Source organism: Plectropomus leopardus, chromosome 13, assembly GCF_026936395.1.
Source record: "Plectropomus leopardus strain MGB_pleo_1.0 chromosome 13, ASM2693639v1, whole genome shotgun sequence".
In the NCBI taxonomy this organism is placed as follows: Eukaryota; Metazoa; Chordata; class Actinopteri; order Perciformes; family Serranidae; genus Plectropomus; species Plectropomus leopardus.
This window is the reverse complement of record NC_142188.1, coordinates 14,975,637-14,997,191: the sequence shown is the minus strand read 5'-3', so window position 1 is coordinate 14,997,191 and position 21,555 is coordinate 14,975,637. Positions and strand designations below refer to the sequence as shown.

The 21,555-nt window shown below is 39.1% G+C and overlaps 1 protein-coding gene across 2 annotated transcripts in view; it reads left to right on the top strand.

The window, feature by feature from the left end:
• LOC121954395 (protocadherin-15-like) overlaps window positions 1-21,555 on the top strand; it is a 255,337-nt gene that overhangs the window by 14,575 nt on the left and 219,207 nt on the right. For both annotated transcript variants that reach the window (XM_088086315.1, XM_088086313.1), the window contains exon 2: window positions 16,485-16,550. The gene's annotated coding sequence lies outside the window, so the exon portion shown is untranslated. The remainder of the gene's footprint in view (window positions 1-16,484; window positions 16,551-21,555) is intronic.

Genomic DNA, 21,555 nt, shown 5'->3' with positions numbered 1-21,555 from the left:
ACACATACTCCATTAATCGCCCAACAAAAAGCAGCTGTCATCTTAGGAAGCAGTCCAGTCTTGTAAATGCATGGTTCATACTGTATTTTTTCCACTCCAGTACACTTTTGAGATTTTCAGCCAGTTGTGTAGACTAAACCTTGATCTATTTTATTCATGTGTTCTGACAAAAGTGTGTGTATTTAGCAATGTGCATGTGTGAGTGTATCACATTGCATGGATGACATTCTTACATTAGTAATGGCTGTTTAAAAAAAAAAAAAAGGGGGTGCAAGGCAAGGATCCAATTATAATTTGTTAAGTGAAGCAAGGCCTGAATATTTGGAAATTTGGATATGGTACCTCCTTCACCTCACTTCTTACTTGCTATTCATTGAATTCAACCATGCAGCTCTACAAGCATAGATTTCTGTAAATTGAAAATAGTTCTCCAAAGTCTGAAGACACACATTATAAATTATGTCTGGAAAGCTGTAAGTTGAATTACATGACTGAAAAAAAGTGAAGAAATTCCTTCTAGATTTTTTCATTGCTTCACAAAAACTCTTGACTTCCTGTCATCAAGTCTTAATTGGTAAAGTGAGCGAGTCATAAGTGGTTCAGCCAGTCCATTAATGGCACCTTCACCTAATTAACCTCTCTCTCTATAACTGTAGACACGTGCTCAAGAAGGACTGAAAGACTGTAGTACATGCCTTGGCGCTGAAAAATGAGAGTCCACTACAGGCCTTTCAGCAATGGGCTATTATGAATACAGGTGGCTGCTCAAAGGGGATCACATAATTACTTATTTCCACTGCCTGAAAAAATGCATAAAGGAAAAAAACGATGCTCTGTGTGTGTTCGGTGTGTGTGTGTGTGTGTGTGTGTGTGTGTGTGTGTGTTTGTGCGCGCTTTTTTCTCGCAGGTTCTGAGCTGGCACAGATCTAAAGCAATAACATGAACCTCTGTCCCAGTCAAGTTTGTTGCCTCGATCCCTATCTGAATTATTTAGAATTGAGTATCCGTCAGTGCTGAGTCACGGTCCGAGCTGTATTCCATTGAGTGTTTATTTTTATTGTCTGAAAATCTTATGCACTGATTAGATTAACAGATTACTCTTATTGACTTTTTACCCGCTGGATTTAAGTTCAGACCAAAGATTCATGACAAGACAAAACATTGCAAAGAAAGGCTGCAACAGTGTGAATTGGCTGGTCTGAACTCATCTCAAACCAGCTGATGGTTTCACCTGCAACTCAGCTTGTAAAATCACCAGCGGCTGGTTTAAGAATGTAAAACACATCACCTTTGTCAACGGCTGATCAGTTCATGGTAGAGTCTGCTGGCCTGCTCAGTAAACTGCCTGCAGATGGCGTGTTCGGTTGCTGTGGCATTCTCCAACAACACCCACTGAAGACATGTTTGTCGGTCCTGGTCCTCATGGTGTGTTGGTTTGTGTCCTGCTGCTGCTAGCTGAATGTGCATGTAAGTCACACACACATTCCTCAGCTCAAGTTTGTTTTATTTTTTCGCCGTTTCAAGCAAGTGTCTCACTGTCACTACCCTCATTGAATCAGCAGGTTTTTAGAACTTTGCAGACTGGCGCATTGCAAGTAGTTGCGTTCACTAAACACATCTCGTCTCAAATCTTTGTTCTGAACTGGGGTTTAGTTGCACTTGGCATGGTGAGTGTGGCTGGTTTTGCTGTCAGCTTTGGTGGTGAAACACCATGACATAAATGACAGCAAAATGCAAGAGACTTACAATGAAATGAAATACAAGGAGAACTTATAACTTTGGTAAATAAGTTAAATAAACAGTGTCATACTGCATTTTGCTGTGTTTCTGGCCTGTGGTGTTTCAGTTGAGGCTCAGGCACTGCTCAAACCCACACATGTAGCTTAGTGGAGGAAAGACAGAGTGTGAGACTTGTTAAAGGCAGCACTTGTTGTTTAATACGCTTTGCATATTAAAACACCTGTGTGACAGTTAGGATTGGAGCGAGCTCAGTGTAGTTCAATATAGTCAGTCCCACTCACTTAAAAATTGCCTTGATCAGCCCTGATGCTGATCTCTGAGATCGGATCAGGACGTACCTAACCTCCACTTACTTGTTTTAGATTGTACTGCAACACAGAAGTGTCACTGCATGTGTAGCAGCCTTTTATTATCCTACATCTATGTTTTTTTGTGGTTAATTTACAATTAATCATGCTTGCAATAAGTCTGGATTGTAATACTAAGAATCAAATCAATTCCACTGTTTTTCTCCAAATTTAATTGTCGCAAATGATGCAAAGTTCTAAGTATTAGTTAAGCTATTTGTGTTAGACATATTTTAGCAATCCAGCCAATTCAGAGCACGGCAGTATTTTGCCTTGAGCACAAGCCAGATGGTTTGGCATTTATGCTTTTAAATCGTACCTCACTCACACTTGTGCTGAATGCAGGTGTGTTCCCACCTATTTCTGCATGTTATTATGCATGAATGGTTTTGGTGAATATTTTACCATAATGAATGTGTTATAAGTAAGGATAGTGTGTGAGAGCAATTAACTGTTGAGACATTGAGACATTGGGGTTATGCTTGAAAAGAAGTAGTTTTTCTGATCGGTGGTCTGACCATGTCTTTAGGCAAAATGCTCAGAACAGGTCTGTTGAAATATACTGGCTTTTTCAGTTGGCGCCTACAGGCGACTGTGCTAGCCACTGTTTGTGACTGTAACCACAGTAAATAAGGGAGCAACAGGAAAAGGCCCACAATTTACTGTTCAAGGTAGTACTTGAGACGGACATCCATGGCCACTGAGGCATTTCTTGGAATCCATTTGGTATCTTTAAAACTCCATAAAAATGATGAAGCAAAAAACATCCGAGGACACCAGGGCACTTTAAGACAAGCTGGAAGGGTTCCTCTTGGTAAAATCTATATTTTAACTTTTAAGAAGCACCTTAGTGCAGAATAGGCTGTAGTTTGGGAAAGAAACATTTTTATTTTTTATTTTTTTTACCTCATTATATTTTTCTCTCTCCTTGCGATAATCACTGTGGTCCCTAGTCCACGTTGCTTTTCCCTTATTTTGACGTTTTATATCAAATATTTCATTAATCCAGCCTAGCAAGGAGCTGAGAACACTGTTTGAACATGACAGGCTCAAGGGGATGAGAAGGCATGGGCTTTTAATGAAGAGGACAAGGTTTTAGCTTGGGAAAATGAACACCAGCAAAGAGTGGGAATTACTTGTCTGTCGCTTTGAAGTTAATGTGAGAGCCTCAATTAAATTGAAAAAAAAAAGTTCTATTTTTACTGCACTTTGCTCTGCTTAGCACAAATCTTTAACCTTTTGCGTAAAGAGCCTTCCCATGTGCCTCGATGTCAGGGCTTCTGCATCTTGTTTCTCACACTGCAAAATGAAGAAGAATTTGGTGATTTTTTGCTGGATGTGGGATATGACACTAGTGGCTGACAGCCAGTGTATACAGTAAATGCACATGGTCATGGCCCATTACCTAACCAGCGAGTGGTAGTACATTCAATAAAGAAAATGACTTTTTGGTTCAGTGAAATAAGTGCATTTTTCTCTGTATATGGGGATAAACACTTTTCTTGCTATGTGGGTTAGAAATGCAGCTTTCCAGAACAGTCACAAAATAAATAAAAAAATTAAGTTCGCAGCAAAGGATATGCACACTTTTTCAGGGAACACATTATTCGCAGAGAGCTGACATTGTAGTCATTGTCATTTAAATCATTGTCAGTAATTCAGCAGATTCTGCAGAGTAACTGGACAGATTTGCAGATATTGCTCAAGCCCTGGCACAGAATTAAATGCACATTACAATAAGAATGGATTTAGTTAAACATCAGCTCTTGTTCCATTAGAATAACCCTCAAACGGCAACTTGTATATTTCAGATGTGATCCTACCTCAGGCGGTGGACCAAGAGCTCACGCTGAGTATGAAGCAGACTCACTCTGAATTACGAGTGTAACATTTTATAAATCTGTGCAGACTCAAGGCCACACTGGGCTCTGAAAAATGAAAATCTGGGAGACTGGAGACAAAAAAAGCAAAAAAAGACATGCAGGGTCATGTTCTAAATACTTTAGGTGTATTTTATATTAAGTAGATTTAATTGGAATTGGAATCAAAAAGTGCAGCAAGTAAGTAAAATGCACTGTAAATATGGTTTCACAATTACAATTGAGCAATTTGTTTTGCTAAAATCATAGTCACACAGTGTTCCACTTTGTAAAATGTATGATTTATTGGTCAGTGTCTTTCATTAATATCACCAACAGCAGCACATAGAACAAAATATTCATTATATCAGAAGGCAGCAGGACACCTGTCATGTTTTGTTACAGTTTAAATTATTATTTTTCTTTTGCAGTTATGCATCAGAGAATGAGTCATTTTAAACATTAATAACCTCCTGGCAGTGGACTACCATGAATACAAATATGTATGTGTCCTTTTTTAAAGTACTCAATTGATGCTTTATTTATGTAGTTCAAGTACAAACTTCTAAAGTCACATTCCCACTTTCCACTGGCCACATTCTTGTCCTCATCTTTTCCTTCTTTCTGCTCCGAGGAGGAAATCCATTAGAGAGGACACCAAATCAAACCTGTTGCCAGAATGTGCTCTGCTCATGTCTAATCCTTCCCTCTGTGCACCTCCCTTATGAATTCTCCTGACAACTCTGATAACACCAGACGCTGGAGGGCTATTTATACACCAAAACTGCCATTTGCATCCTAAAGTCAGTTGGCAAGCACAATCACCATTCTCATAACAGCCACAACAGGGGCCTCTTACAAATATTTCCTCAAGTTTGACAGTGCATTTATTCAGTGGGCAGGCCGAGGGAGCAAATGGCTGAGTAACCTTGCATCCCATCGTGAAGGTTATCACTTTCCCGTGCAGACTCAGAATGTCTAGCAGGTGCGATGACAATTTCACGACCAATTACGCTCTCTCTCACTCATCACTGCTTGACAGTGTCGCTCCAGATGAAGTTCAGGATTTTTACTCCTATTAGAGCTGAACTTTCCCGCCCTCATCCGTCCTAGCTTTTACACACACAAAGCTACTGTTTAATAAACTCTCTCTTAACAATTTGATCACTGAATACTTCAAAACAAGTCACTAGAAAAAGGACTTCTTGTTTGTGCTGATTGCGGGTGCTGTGCTATATATTCAGAGTGCAACTGCTGGACAGGGCTCATGCTGATGGATAAGCAACTTGAGGTGAAAAAAGGGATTGTGGAGCCAGTGCAGTCCTCGTGCTCACAGGCTGTCAACCTGCCAGCACTCAGCTGAAACCTCAAGTGATTGCGCTCAGACTTCAGCACAGTCACACAAGGACCACACAGGCCTCATGATGTTGTGTATGTTAAGTGTACTGCATATAGAATCAATAATAACTGAACTGGTAGAAGTAGCAAAGACTGCAGAAGGCTTAATGATGTATACATGTATATATTAACTAGCAGGCTTCATAATGAATTTGTTGAACCTCCTGCAACCCTGTGTCCTTATATCAGGACATTTGGGGTTTGCTGCATCTGATACCTCATTCTGCTTAATTTAAACCTGTTGTCCTTGTTTGTGGAAACGTTTTCGTTGTTTATTGGTAGTAAAAGCCCATGATGGCGGCCATCTCTGCAAAGTGAGTCTAGAGCCGATCCCAACCAACAAGAACACAAGAAACAAATATGATTGGATTTTATGACTGCAACTTGTTTATGTATGCTTAATGACATTTACAGCTTGATTTGGCATACAATGTTGACAAATCTTAGCTAAAAAAAACAAGGTAAGATGCTGATAATTAGGAAGTATTGGGCAAGTATCAACAAATAGGCTCGTAGATATGTTGCATGATTTGAAATTTTGTTTTTGCATAGCTGTGTTCAGGCATCGAAATAACCAGTTCTGAGCAGTTTTAGACTTGAACAGTGACCTATAACCCTAAGAGTTGCATACATTGAAGAGATGCAGGTCATGTCTCTCAAGGAAGTCTACAGCCAATCTCTACAAAAAAGTGGACAAGGTACAAAATCTGATAAATTTTATGGTTTAAACTTGTTTATCATGCTTAATGTCTATAGCTTGATATGGCATAAAGATTTTACAAATTCTAGCTATAGTAAAAGTTAAGATGCTGTTCACCAAAAAGTACTTGTTTGAGAACATTGCAACGTCATCATCATCATTGTTTGAGGAAACTGGGACTTTGTATTATTGCAGCATTTCACAGGCCTGTTTGGTGTACCAGTTTTTTTTTAAGACAAAAAGACATCCCCACCTTTGAGTATGGAACAAAGAAAATTTGTGCAGAGTTACATCAAAAGGCTTTTAGATGTGTTGCATTCTTCGCAATTTTGTTTTGGCACAGCCAGTTTTAGGCCTAAGCAGTGACCCCTAACCTATGGAACGACAAAACATCGAACAAATAGTGCATTGCTTGTAGTTTTGTTTTTGCACAATGGCGTTCAGGATTTGAAATTAACAGTTTAATATCTTTATTACACACTTGAGAGCCATTGTCCCCATAAAAAGGACAACTTTTTATTTTTCAAAAACTACTTATCAGGTCCTACTAATCCCAAATAGCTTGGAGCAATTAAAAATACAAAGAAAACAAAAAGCCCTTGTCTCTGGAGGTTAAGCGTGAATACTCAGAGACATTTATCACAGTAAGTTTTGAAAAAGTATTTTTCTTTGGCTACCAGAGCAATCAACTTACTTCTTTGCCTTCAAACTGTTTTGCCAGATCAAGGGGTCTCAGAGGAGATACAACACTGTTATCTTTCGACTCCTCTGAGGGATGACATTTACCCCCCAAAAGCACATATAGTGAGCGCAGCCTTTATCAAAGCAACATATGACAGTGACATTTAAGAAAGTGCCACGTTGCACTTGTTTGCAGTTGTAAGGCTGACAGTAAAGATGCTTCTTCTCAGCCAGAGGCTTCATTAAGGGTTTTTCGAATGTGAATAAAGGGCCAGAGTTTTTATTGGCACTCAGCAGGATTGTGCAGTAGCCATACACACCTTGTGATCCAAGTAAATTAGCTGTGAAATGTGGAGTTGTGCTGATGTCAGGTTTTAATTGAAGCCCTCTCTTCCTCACTTTCAAGGTGGGCTACTTTTTTTTGTACATAACCAAATAGAGCATGACAAACCCCTGGAATTAAAAGTAAATCATACATCATGCTAGTCTTTTTTTGTGTGTGTGTGTGAAAATGACTTCACATTAATACCCTTTGTCTTTTCGTGTCAGCCTTTTTCAGGTTTGCCTTAGACTGGAGTCCTTCTGAGAATATATTGCTAGTCCACTCCATAACAAATGTACAACATAAATTATTTGTATCTGACAAGTGGCCCATTCTCTGTGCTCCTGTGCCCCCAAATGTGTTCCCATTTAGCAGCTTTTGTTTCTTACCTTATTGTGCGGTATGATAGGTTATCCAGCAAAATTGAACATGTCACCCAAGCTTATAGATGTTTTTCTATGTGACCTTAAGTTCATACCGTAGTCCAGTGCAAGAGAAATAGCCATGGTCTATTTATGTTTATAGTTTCCTGTAATCGATTTTCATTTGCAGAACCCAGAGAAAAATCTAGGCCACCTTTTGAAAGGCCACCAATGCCTCAACGAGCAATCAATTGCCGGCATTCTTCTTTTACTGGAAGTGTTTTAGTAGAAAAAGCTCTACCCTAGACATTTTTACCTGCAACTCTTGTATGTTAAATGTTACACAAAGCAGTGCTCAAACACATCAAGCACAGGTTTTATTGTGGTGCTTACCAGGGCAGGGCACAGCACCACATGAACACCTAATGGCTGTGTCTGTTTTATTTAGTAGCAGGTCAGACTGAGGTCCTGTTTTGGCATTAACCTACAGGGTGTTGTCAAAAAATGGGGAAATCAGCGTACAGACCTCTTTGCAGTGCTGTTGGTTTTCTAATGGCATATTAAGCTTTTGCAGCAGTTTTTGGTCTTTTATTTCTATGCAAAGTAAGGTCAACAATAATTACTACTAACATAATCACTGGTCAGTGAGTGATAATCCTGGTCCTCTGGTCATTGAAAATGCCTTATTATGCAATTCAAATGCCCATTCATCTGTTCATGAAAGGAACATTCAATGCACTCCAATAATTAAATTATACCCACATAAGGCAATGCTTATGCTGATTATTGCAGCTGTCATGTTAATATTTTTACAGAGTTATCTTATTGTCTTATTTTTATATAAGGACACCATGGGAGTAAGCATAACCTGATTAACAGGTTCAAAAGGGCTTATTCTAAATTTGTTGTGGTGAGAAAGTAAACATTTAACAAGAAGGTGCAAAATATGATAAGGGACCTGCAGCAATGTTAGCAATTCTAACTTGCTGATGTTTTATGTGTTCAACTAGGGGGTACATAGAGATTGCTAAGATTTTTCGTAAGGATGTCCAGTTGATGACCAGGTATTGTCTGGGACATTGGCACAACTTTCATTTCTAAACTATTGTTGAGCCATCACATACAAAGCTCTTTTATTGCGTCAGTGTTTGCAAAGTGGACTGCCCAACATTGCCATCCCTAAAGCCATTCTGCTACTGTGGCTGAGAAGAAGAGGCCCCAGCTCAGGCCAATCATTCACTGGGCTGTAGAGCACTGAAAGATAAGGGAAACTAAACACAACAGAAGCAAAGCCACAAAAACAAGACTACCTTTAACGTCCTCCCAAAACAAATGATCAGAGTAAAGAAAGGGTGTTGCTGGAGCAGGGAGGGAGACTGCAGAGAGCCTTTAAAGTTTCCAGCCTTTTTAACAATCAGAACAGACAAGGTACACCTGAGGGTAAAGGATACAAAAGTTAAAATAAACACCCCAAAGGAACAACAGAGGGACCACGTAGCATTCATTAATCTTTCAAATCACTTTTGGTTTACAACTTTCTCTCGGTTTTGTTTCTGCACACGTGCCACAAAGGTCAACCGTGTTCTGGATGCAGAAAAGTGAAAGAGCAAGAGTTCAAGTAAAAGATTCAAGCTTCCTCATGAAAAACAATGAATACCAATGAGGTCCCGCATCACTTCTCTTCTTCCTCCTAGGCGTCAGCCAACCACACATCCCTCTAGATTTACAGTATGTGAATTGTCAAACAACCCATGTAAACTTTTCTAGTTTGAAGGCAGTTCAGAGTAGTTGCAGGTTAGAGAAAGGAAGCTCAGAGAAAGATTAGATGAAGCTCAATGAATTACATTAGTCTTTTTACTTTGACTATGGGGTTTAATGGCATCTGCTGTAATTTCCTGGACTAAATGGAGAGATCTCTGCCTTTTATATCTCTCCGTCTTGCCGACTCCCATTTATTGAGTCTGTCTGTACTTCTGTTCCAAAGTGGCAGTTTGAATGTAGCTGTTTTCTCACTAGAGAGTGTCTCAATGGCTTTTACTGTCCATTAAAGCACATCAGCGGAGACACGTGTTAATAATAAGGAATATCTCAGCTTAATGGCTACCACAACAGGTCCAGGGCTGTCAGACTGTGAGTGTCATATGCTGAATGAATTCATAAAGAGGAGCTGCTTTTAGCACCCAGTGCTGGCGGTGCTAATGAATGATTCCATTAAGTCAGGTGTCACATGACATGCAGGGTGACTGCATTTGTGTATGGGTGTTTGGAGGATTACCTAAAAAAAAACGATTCTTTGTGAAAACTGCTATTATGCAGTGACCAACCAGTCATTGACTGTTAAAACTAACATTTGGGGGGCAGATGATTCTTTGTTAGTTGATGGCTAAACCTAACTCATGTGCATTGAAGTTGTGCATTACGTTACATAATGTCTACCTTTGACCAAGACCATAGTGAATGTGTCAACATTATGGGGGGGACCACATCTCAGGGGGTGTAATAAGCAAGCAGCTATACATTATATTATAAGTATGTAATAAATAAAAGCTCCTACTCACTGCATAAATTACACATTTGGCATAATATCAGTGGTTGACACTTCAACACTCTTGTTACATCCTAGTTTTTGCTTTTTGATACATTCAAAAGTCATTGAATATAGACAATACAGTGTTTGACATTTGTTGTATGGACCCACAGCAGTCCAACAACAGCTTTTGCTGGGGTAAGGCAATATCACTTGGACAACCACATGCAGAAATGCAATACACCAAAATACTAGAACCAGTAGTAATAATGATGGTATTGTGTGACGTTTTTCTATTATTATGATTATTACATTAGCTAATGGTATTTCAGTTGGCAGTGCATGGTTGTATACATATTATAATTATTGTATCAATATATCAAGGGGGGCGTATTTTTAACATGTTTGAATATAGGGAGAAAGTTAGTTTCCTAACATATATATTCTTTTTACTGCCTTGCCTTTGGCATTAGTAACACTTTTATTATGTTGAAAGGTTTTGTAATGTTTCCCGTGTGAAAGTCTGGGGTATGTTTGACCCAACCACCGCCCGACCTGCCCACATTATGACGGCCTTTCAGCTCCTTATATTATGTTGCTACTGGCTGTGTTTACATCTGATGTTGTCCTGCGATATTATAAATGTATCTGGTATGGCAGCATATCATATCACAGAGAAAGGTTCCTTTTGTGTCGGTGTCTGAAGCCAAAATCACTGACCAAGAAGCAGTATTTGACAAGTTAAGAATGAGAAAAGGTTGCATTTTAGAAAGCTGTACCAATTTCAGAATGCATAGTAAATGAAAAAAACAACTAATAAATATACTAACTGGAGCTTTTCTTACTTGGTTTGGTATAGTTTAGGCAATTTCCTTGTTCTGCAGTCCTTGTGATGGACAACATTTGTGCAGAATTTTTCACTTAACCTCCCAGAGCCCACCCACCTGTACGAAGGTGCACCAGCCAACCAGTAGGAGTCTCTAGTGCAGTTTTAAGGAATGTACTCCCTTACTGGCTTCCCACTCTGGAACACTGACATGTTTGTTGGACGACAATCACATTAATTCTTGCAGGTCTTGCTTTGCATCTCTGTAGCTTTGACTTATTGTTGGTGAACGAGCATGCACACAGTCCAGATGTTGCACAGTCCCAGTACTGAGTTTTATGTGCACCATCAGCTGGTTTTGTAATTGAAGATGCTTTAGAATTATGGAAGTTCAGTACACTACAAAATTGCTATGCACAAGTAGTTTGGCCATCTAATATGTTTCAAAAGCATCACCTAGACTTAATAAATCCTCAACTGCCATACAAAAAAATGTTACCTACTTGCAGTCCCTGATAGTTAAAAAAAGGTGGTAGATGTAAAAACAAAAGGTAATCCCAACAATGTCCAACAACAAGAGGTTGGATAGTTTGCATTATAACTTTTTAATGCTTAGGTTTAGGGCCACAATTTTAATTTCTTGGTGCTCCAATCTCAGCCTGAGAGCCTGAGACAAGAAACTGCTTGAGAGATTCATCTCATCGAAAGAAAGTCCCCTATGTTTCTGCCAAAATCATCAAGACAAGTTTTAATCTCTGTTGGTACTGAGATATGCATGGCTGGATTGAGTGAATTGTTGACATTAGAAACTTCTGTCTAACACCAGACTGCTGGTAGTGCAATGTTTTTGTAACATGAAAAACAATGACTGAACAAAATATTTAATTCATGTGTTGACTTAGCCACTACATTTAGAAAATCCCTAACCTATTTCCTGGTATGTGGGGATGCAGCTCACAGGCTTACAGCTAGGTTATTCCTATGATTTATGCTCGTGACTTTGAATATACAGTGTTTACTTCATGCAGGGCTCCCAAGAGTCAGATACTGTAATTACAGTTTTGACAGTGACAGTTTGGTTGAGTGTTGTCCCCGCCAACAAACACACCTTGTTCTGCAGTAGATTCTTTTTTCCTTAATAGACACTGGCTGTTTAATTGTTATGTGTTTGTTTATTTCCTTCTCTCATATCTGCAGATTGACAAGTGTTTTAACTGAGGACAGATGTGAAAAGAGCAATGCAATAGTTAATGTGCATACCTAATGAGCATTCTGCTGTTATATAGGGATTTAGTTTTCTTCTTCTTTTGCTTCTATGTAAACTTGGCCAAAGCTGCACAATACACACAAGGATGCTCAGGAGAGATGAGTCACATAATCTTTCCTCATATTTCCTTTTTATGAATATGACTTTTAAGTCAATAGCCCCCGCTGTGTGGCTGAGAATTTTAAGATTTCAATTGTCTTTGTCTTGTTTGCAAGACTTTTGAGAGGACCAACTCCTTTATGTCAGTTTTTTGAAAATAATTTACCAAGGCATTGATGGGCTTGCAATAAAAATCTTAACATAAACAGCCATCCTTTTAAATATCTGCCGAGATTGAATGAATGGTAGTAACTGGTTGTATTCAATTTAGAGAGCAGTGCGTGTTGCTCACAAGTAGAATTACTGAAAATGCATCACTGAAATGAAAAAATGCTCTTTAGCCAACCAACAGTCTCAGGTTAGACTTTTGAATGTGAAAGTCCTGGAGCTGGTGATTTGTAATTATGTGCAGATGTGCCATTCTTTGTTTATGCTACATGGATTAACTAATGCCCTATTACTGTCGTAACAGCCAAGCTCTTAGACAGGTAATTAAGATTGTGGTAGAGCGATGGGGAGTGAAGTTCATGCACCGAATAATTCTTCATTATATCCACAAAGCGGATATTTTCCCTGAAGCAATGTCCTTTCTATGTTTTTATGCATTGTTCTAAATCATCAAAACTGAAGTTCAACTTATACACTAACACATACATGTAGTATTTACCTGAAGTGTTTGGAGGGTTGCCCTGTGGTATAATGCAGTGTTTTATTCCCCGCTCATGGGACAATCATTTGTCCATAACCGTCATTGTGACAACAGTATTTGAATAACCTTGGATATGGCCAATTTGGGAAATATGCATGTGGTACAGATCGCGCCATACTCATACCTGTCTGTTAATGGAAAGCTAAAGCCAGCAGAGAGTTAGCATTTAGTTTAGCATTAAAACTGGTCGGGGAAAATCGGTAGGGATGGGAATCATCAGGGGCTCCACAATAAGTTGTTATCATGATACTTAAGTCACAGTATAACATGTTTAAAGGGGCTTAGATATATAAGATTTTTCCATAATCAGGCTTTGTCAGTTTACAAAGCCTTTGTTGTCTTTGGAATGCACTGAAATTCCCAATTTAGTAATTTAGGTCCAAAGCCTCATGACAAGATACCTAAATATCTACTGCAACTATGGTGCATATACCACTGCCACAGGGAAAAGCCATTTTGGAGGCAGAAAAAAGCACCATATGGCCTCAACAGAGATGCCGTACACTCCAGATATTGACCGTTTATCTGCAAGATGGCCAAAACACCAAATGGTATGACTACATCCATATTTGGCAAAATATTACAGGAATTACGGAGCAGTTGTTTAATTTGACTCTTGGCCCATACTTTCTGAAATAAATCAAAGCTGCCATATAACCCAAAAAAAAACCTGCTTTGTGTTGTGCCTCAGTCTTTCTTTTTTGAAAAGACGTACTAGATGTAGCACTTGGCAGTGCAGCTGCTGTGAAAGCAACTACTTGCATTCAAACTCTGTCCATCTCTTTGCTTCTTATTTCTCTCATATTCTCACTCCCACTCTCCTATTCTGTTCCTTTGCTGCTTCCCCTCTGCCTTCTCCTTTTTCATGTTCCCTCTCTCACCCTGTGTCTATCATTTCCTTTTCTCTCTCTCTCTCCCTCCCTCTCTTGCTCCTCTCTCTTTTCTCTTGTTTCCTTTGAAGTGCTAAACAATGAGAGGGCTACACTCCCTGTTAAGCTCGTAGGGAAATCCAGGCTGAAACTGCATGGCACAGTGCAGCGAAGCAGAATCTTGTCCTCGGGACCACAGGGGGATGGGAGGGGTGGAGGCGGCATCAGAAGTATAGTCAGCATGCGGTGACAGTGACAATGGCTGCACAGAGCCTTGATCCTCCAAGCCGTCAGCAGACTACATACACAGCATGGCTGATGAACGCTGTGACTCATTTTCTGAGAACATGCCTATCTGTGCCTATTGCTCTGATTGTTAAACCTTGACAACTGTCCATTTCTTGACAGGATGTATAGGAGACTATCAGGGTGTAATTATGGAGACTATAAGATTTGCATGTCAGGGCCCTATTGACTATAATTATTGAGTTTCATTAGTATAGCATGTCAGCGTAGAGGAGAAAGACTATCACTCGCCCTTCCACTGTCTTTGTCCTCCCCCTCCTGTCTTTTTTCCTTGTATGCAGCCACAGACATATCCATGCAGTGATGAATGCTATTCATTACTAAGGATGGAACGGGAAATGAAGCAAAATGAGTGCTTTGGGAAGCAATCCGTGACTGGGGCATACACTATCGTCTGCCGAAGCATCTGAGACATGTGTTTATCCACTCCCACGTTTCCTTGAAGCTATATCTTACAGTTGCTTGCATTTCTTGCAGTATGCACCTTCTTTTGAAATCTGATATGGCCCCTCTCCGATTTCCTCCCTTCTGACTGTGTCTTTCTCTCACATTCATACACTCTAATGCTAACACTGCATGATGTTCTTTTATGCAGCCCTTGATGAATTTAGTCAGTCTGCCTCATAGAGCAAGCGCCATAATTCACCCTCCATCAATCGCCCTTAATGCAAGCAAATGCCTTCCCCCTTGACATAATGACATGACTGATTCCACATAGGGATTTGTGGTGACAACTTGACATTTCACATTTATTTTCATGAATCAAGAATTTTATTGAGTTCATATCTGTGTGAAAAAAGCACATGTGGCACATTTGCGTTTTCTTCTCTGGCTATAAATACCTGCAGTGGTGTTTGTGAAGCATCTGGGTAGAAGATTGCTTCATTCTCAGTAGGGCTCTGCAGTTTCACCTAATGGCTGTTTAATTTGTTTGATTGCTCTGATGAGGTGAACAAGTCTTAAGGTCTCTCCATGCTTACAGAACTGCCTGAATTCTTTGGCTCTCTGCAGGTCATTTCACTCCATTAGAAACACAATTTGGTAATTGCTGAGCCTAGTCTGAAATGTGTCTGTAAAAGGTTTGACTGACTGGAGTCACAGTGCAGGTCATTGATAACTGTATGCATGCATTAATTTGAAAACTGACTTGTTAATAAGATAATATTTAAATGTCAACACAATAGTCTTGACATTGCATGAGTAATGGAAAATTCATGAGGGACATTTAAAACTGATCCAGGATCGTATATTAGTCCTATTTGACGTTTCACACTCACAGGCAAGACAAACTCCGATGGTAGAAGGCAACTGTCATAGTGACTTAATTCAGGAACAACAATGTCAGGCAGGTGTGACTGTAGCTGTAGCCACTCAGAGGACAGGACTTGTGAGATGCTGAATGTGGTCAAGCTGAGACGAGAGGTCTTCAGTTGTATCTCAGTTATATTCTTGCTTCCTCTGTTTAAGCTTTGTCTATCCATATAAAAAAAGGCAAACAACAACAAAATTATTTACGGCATGATTAATGAAGGGACAATGTCTTACCCCTTTGCTCCTTGCCCTTTACTTTGCACCCAGATTATGTGCCATTTAATGAGCAAAAGTGGAGCTGGACACACCTGAATTCACTTTAGACCAAGTCTTGGAGATCATTAAATCAGGCCCTTTTGTTAATAAGGAACTGATGGAGTTGTTTAAAGGTGTATCGGTTCACTGTTGATGGAGTTAAGCTAGCTGGCTTTACTTATTACCAGTTTATGTGCCAAGCTAAGCTAAAGAGCAGGAAGTTAATCTACCACAGAAAAAGTGATGTTATGTTGTTTATACTGTTTCTTAAAGATCACGTAAACTTCAAGGTTGAGTTCATTTTTCCCAAAGATAAAACCACCTCGCAGACTCTTTATTTAAGCTTCAAACTAAACTTCATTAACAACAGAGAAAACTGAAAGGAACCTTTCTTTGTCCCTTTTCAGTTTACTTTTAGACAACAGCATGACATTTCTGTCATAGTGTACGGTATTATGTGTCTAAAAGGGTTATGCTTTGGGACAGAAAGTAAGATATGAATTGGATAACAGGCAAATCAAGCAGACTGATGATACCAATTTTCCAGCTAAGTTGATAATCATCATAAAGCTATACGTAAAATATTGCCCAGGATCCACCACATTCCTGTACAAGACGTTGCACAGCACAAGGCTTTTGTTCAAGATGAACTCTGGTGTGTGTAGGGCATCTACTGTATGCATCGCTGCACAATGTAATGGAGACAGACAGGAAATGTGGGAGACTGAAGGGATACTATCTGAGAATGAGATTATGAATTTCAATCATATTCACAAGTAATGGAGAAGATGATTGCACTACTTGACTGAGGCAGGGTCTGCCTCTGCATTTCTTTCTATGTAGATGTTATGAATTGTCTTACATATTGTGCATTAGGGAACTAACACTTTCCTTTTTGCTTCACAGGTGTGTTTGCGTGTTTGAATTTGACTAAAGGGCGGGATGCGGTGTGATCACAGGAACTCAAATCAGGTATTTATTTCTCAGATTTTTTTTAACTTATGGTAGTTTTCAGAACCTGTAAAATATTCAGTCTGCATGTTCTGTTGCATGGGTGTATGTGTGCATTAGTGGACTTAGAGTGGGACATCCCAGAGACATACTGAATCGGACAGGATGGACCGTAGAGGTTTTTAAAGCCTTGCTTTTCTATGTTTTATTGATGTTCTTAAGATGATTCGCCCTGACATTTGCTGATGCTCTCTGTCACAAGTAAATCTCTTGCCATCATAAAACAGCTTGTCTGGGGTCCACTTGGTAAATATTTAAGGGGTCCCCCCATGAGTGTTGACCACTATCCAAGGCCCAGGTTGGTCTTTAGAGGAAGAATTTTACTGTTATTAGGGATTACTAAGGTCTACCCTTACCTTTAAAGGAACAGAATACTATGTAGGATTGTTGGTTAATGTTTGTAATAATGCACACCAGAAAAAGAGAAAGTGAAAGCCAAACCCAGATATATTCTCATCTGGCCTTCTGCTTCGCCCTAGACCAAATCACTGTAACACTACGCTAACAAAAAAAGTCACTTCTGAGTAGAAAACTGTTTTGAACTGTATAGTTATGTAAATTTGGCAAAATTTGTTTATTACTGTTGTCAGTTACAGTTGTAACTGTACTGCCCACTGTGCTGTGGATGACAAAACATAACACATTTATCCGCCTAAAAAAAAATGAATGTCAGTGTAAGTATACACTATATTTGAATATTTATGAGTGGAGTAACATAACTGTTTTTCTTAGTGAAGTCTGGTGTTTTTGATATAATGGCTTTAATTCCTCATCACTAAGGGCTGTCTTACCTCAAACCGAAGCTGTGAAAATATTCCAAATATAGCATATACTTAAACTTATATTGTTTTTTTAGGTTGACCTTTTTAGGGGGCTTAAAACCAATCAATTAAGGCTAAGTTTGCTCAGTGCCGTTTGAATATATGGAAGTGACGCTGTGGTTTTCTACGAGCGAGTTAATGTGAATAAACACTGGGATTCAGCCCATATTTGTTTTTTTCTTTTGGTTACTAACTTTTCATAGAGCCATGACCTTTTCTAAATGCTGTGGTGGTACAAAACATCCTGAACACAGCAAAATAAGAGGAAAATAAGAAAATACAGGCAAACGGGTCTCTGCAGAAAAGTGATGATTGATACGGTTTACTACTGTATAAGTCTATACATTGTTTTATAAGAAAATCCTGCATAGCTTATATACATATAGTTAGGACTGAGAGTCGACTTTCAAACAAACACTGCGTTTGAGCTGTTATGACTCAAACACAGTCTGGCACCAGTAACACTGAAAGTGGCTAAGATCTGCATAAAGCTGCAGTCTGTGGAGTTAATTACCAGTGGGATTCGCAGTTCTAGACACCATTTACTGTTTCAGGGAAATATTTTTATTCAATATCAGAAATATGTGAAGTGGAGTTGCTCTGTTGTGTTTGGCCTCGACATTGAGGAGTTTTCTCATTTTACTGTTTGGGTGTTTCTGAGACACTTTGACTCGACAGGTCTTTGATCGATGGTTTATCCCTACATTCGTTATTGTCTCAATACAATATCAGTTCACCACGATGAGTTTGCTTTCAGTCTGCTTTTTTTTGTTGCAAAAAAAAGGAGAAACCAGCAGCACATTGACTGGGCGAGAGCGGAATTTAGAAGACAAAGCAGTTGACTAAGCAGGAATTCATGAGGAAACCTAATTTAGTCCCAGATTAATTAAACAGAGATGTTTGACTGTTTTAAACATTTGCATCCGTTATAAACCAGAGTAACATAACCAACAGATGAATCAATTGGTACATTTACATGCACACTAATATTCCACTATTATTCGTGATAGAATTCTGAATGTGATGTGCGTAATGCAACCAGCATATTCTTTTTGGATATTCCAGATTAGACCTTTTTTTCTGAATTTGCGGTTTCCCGATTAAGACGTGAGATATGCTAGTATTATTCAGGTTTAATAGCATTCTTTGGACATGTATGCAATACATTCAGAATATGCATCTCAACTGGGGTTTTTACCACGCTTTGCAACACATGGCACCTTGCAAGCCCACATTTCTGGTCAGAGGGAGAAACACAACTTCTATTAAACATCATGAAAGACTTTGATATCAACATATGTGCAAATATTGTAACGCTGACCTCTACAAGCAGGTGGTTAAAGGAATGAAAGAGGGAGGCTGTGTTAGCACAGGCGAACAGGTCTGGCACTGGTGGTAAAATTTGTGAAAATCCTGGCACCAGTGACATTGGTGTCACTTTTCCATATAATCCATAACGACATGAACAACATATTAGAGCATGGTAATCGGAGCATGCACAGCTGCATGTGAACAGGAATATTATTGGAATCATAATTTTCATTAGCCATGTTAACAGCTTAGTAGGGATACTGTCTTTTTTGAATAAATGTTTTATGCTTATAAACATTATCATTGTTACTTAGGGTATCAGAAGTTAAGCCAGAAATCAGTTGATTTGGGGGTCTTCCTCAAAGTAACGACAGCTCACATAGCTTATACAATGTTTGTGTGCTGGAGGATGCCACACTCAAACTGAGACTGATGTAATTAATAATGGAATTATTTAAAAATGGCTTTTCACACCAGGTTCTAAAGACTTACAGCTGTTATCTGTGTCATGTCAGATAGCTGTGCGACTCTTCATTCATGCAGGTTTTCTCATTTTTTTCCAGAAAAAAATATTGTCATAGCTGCGAGATGCAAGTACTCATTTTTTTGCAAATGTAAATTAAGACCCATATGTTGACAGTTAGAGACTCTCTCTCTCTTTGCAGGTCTCTGTCTTTAACAGTCTTGTCCACTCTCTCTCAGTATCTTAAATGGCTTTGTTGTGTAAATAGAATCTGGGGTTGACTTTAGCTTTTGGTCCACCACTTCTAAAGGTAACAGGCCTAGTAACTTATATACACACACACATCCACACACACAAAGTAAGACTATTTGCAATCGACATACTGAGTGACTGGTTCAAAGTTTGTGTGAAGTGAAAAACAAAGAGGACTGAGAAGAAAGATGGGATAAATAAGGAGGCAGTGGTGCAGGAAGTGGAGCGTGTACCACAGCAGAGGGGATATACGCTGAGCAATTGGTTGGAGCGTGAGGAGAGCTGATGGGGTTCACATGGTTATACTCATAGATAGCATGTTCGCTCAAGCACAGGCACAGACATCAGGCTTACATGGTGCTATAAGATGGGCATCAGGATCAGAGGTTAGACGTACAAGAAGTCAACCTTATATGTGTAAGAGAGTGAAATCTGTGGTTGTATTTGTCTCCTCAGCTCAATGGTCTTAATGAAAGGATTATTGTACATGTGCACTGCTTTATAAAGGAGTGAGTGAAGGTGCGATTTGTTTAGGGATCATAGCCAAACCCAGAGACTCTTCATTAATCACATTTGTCATTGTTGTCTTTCAAAACAGTCCCTGCCTCTCCGTGGGATTTCTATCAGTAGAGAAAGGAGGAAAAAGCATGCCTTTGAGGCAATCCAATTCAGCGCTCTTCCACAGCTTTACTGTAACACTAATATAATCTCCCTCCTCACTCAAGCCCCAAATGCATCTCCCTGACAAAACAGTAATCAGTGAACAGTTTCCCCTGCCTCGCATGCCTTAATGGGATGTTAAAAACTGCGGCATGTTTATGACTTGTTGTTTCACTCATCTCCAATTTCATTTGGATGTTTCCAGTAGGCAGAACATAAACTGCAGTTGAGGGGGGCTGCGCTGCTGTGTGACAACTTTTTTCTTGTGCGTGTGTATGTTTGTGTATTGTTATCCCTGTTAGCTGTGCTATATTGACCTGTGGTTCACCTGGAAGTAGGCCTTTAAAGGGTTCAGTAAACATACAACATAAGTGATGTGTTGGTGCAGGGCACAAGGTGGGATTGAACTGCTGGAATGATGCTGATGTGTTTGCTGTTTTGCAGAAAATGGTGAATATCACCTGGACTTTTTGTATTCCAGAAAATGTATGCTTGGAATATATGAACTCAGTTTGATACTTTATTTGTGCATGCCACTGTGAAGCAGTGCTGTGTTACAGATTTAAAACGTGACGCTACGGCATTATGTGAAAAAAAGTTTAAATCTGTGTATGTCGGTGGTGGCCCACACTTTGTACTGTGCATGGAAAATTAATTTCCAGTTGCCATATGTTGATCTTTTCTTTGAATTTTCTCATGAATATGCACAGTGGAGTGTAAAAGCAGGTGTATTTACTCCATACTCTGCTGCTAAGATACGCTGAGCTGGTTGTCATGTGCTGCATGTCCAGTTGAGATTTCTGACTGAAGGTGTTTCCATGCCAAGTCTGGAAAAAAAAAGATATACTGTATGTGCACTAGGGTTGGGTCAGTGTGAATTTAGATAGATATCAGCAGTGGTGGATGAAGTATACCTGATTGCCATACTTAAATAAAAGTGCAGATATTTTACAAGAAAATGACTTTAGTAAAAGTTAAAGTCACCTAATAGAATATTAATTGAGTAAAAGTCTTTATATAATATTTACTGTACTTAAGTATCAAAATAATTTTATGCTTTTAAATGCATCATTGACAATAAAAGTACAAGTAAATGCTGTTAAACAGCAAGAAGTCAATATTCTGATGTTTATTTCTTCACACTACCCTTAAAAATGGAGTGTACATTACTCTTGATAAAAAACAATGTCTTTTTTTTACACAAATGAAATTATTTAAAGAAAAAAATTCCGGTTTTTACTTCCCTCCCATTCCTTTCTTCATTTGTCCATATGTCTGTTTGTCACTCCCTCCCATACTTCCCTATTCTGTAGTAAGTAATAAAATGCTCAGGGGAAATGTATTGTAGTACAGTACAGTTACTCTTAAAAGAATTCAAGTACTGTAACAGTATCATTAGTTTGTTACTTTACAGCACTGGATATCAGCAGTGCAGTTAAGATCAGACAGGATATGTAAC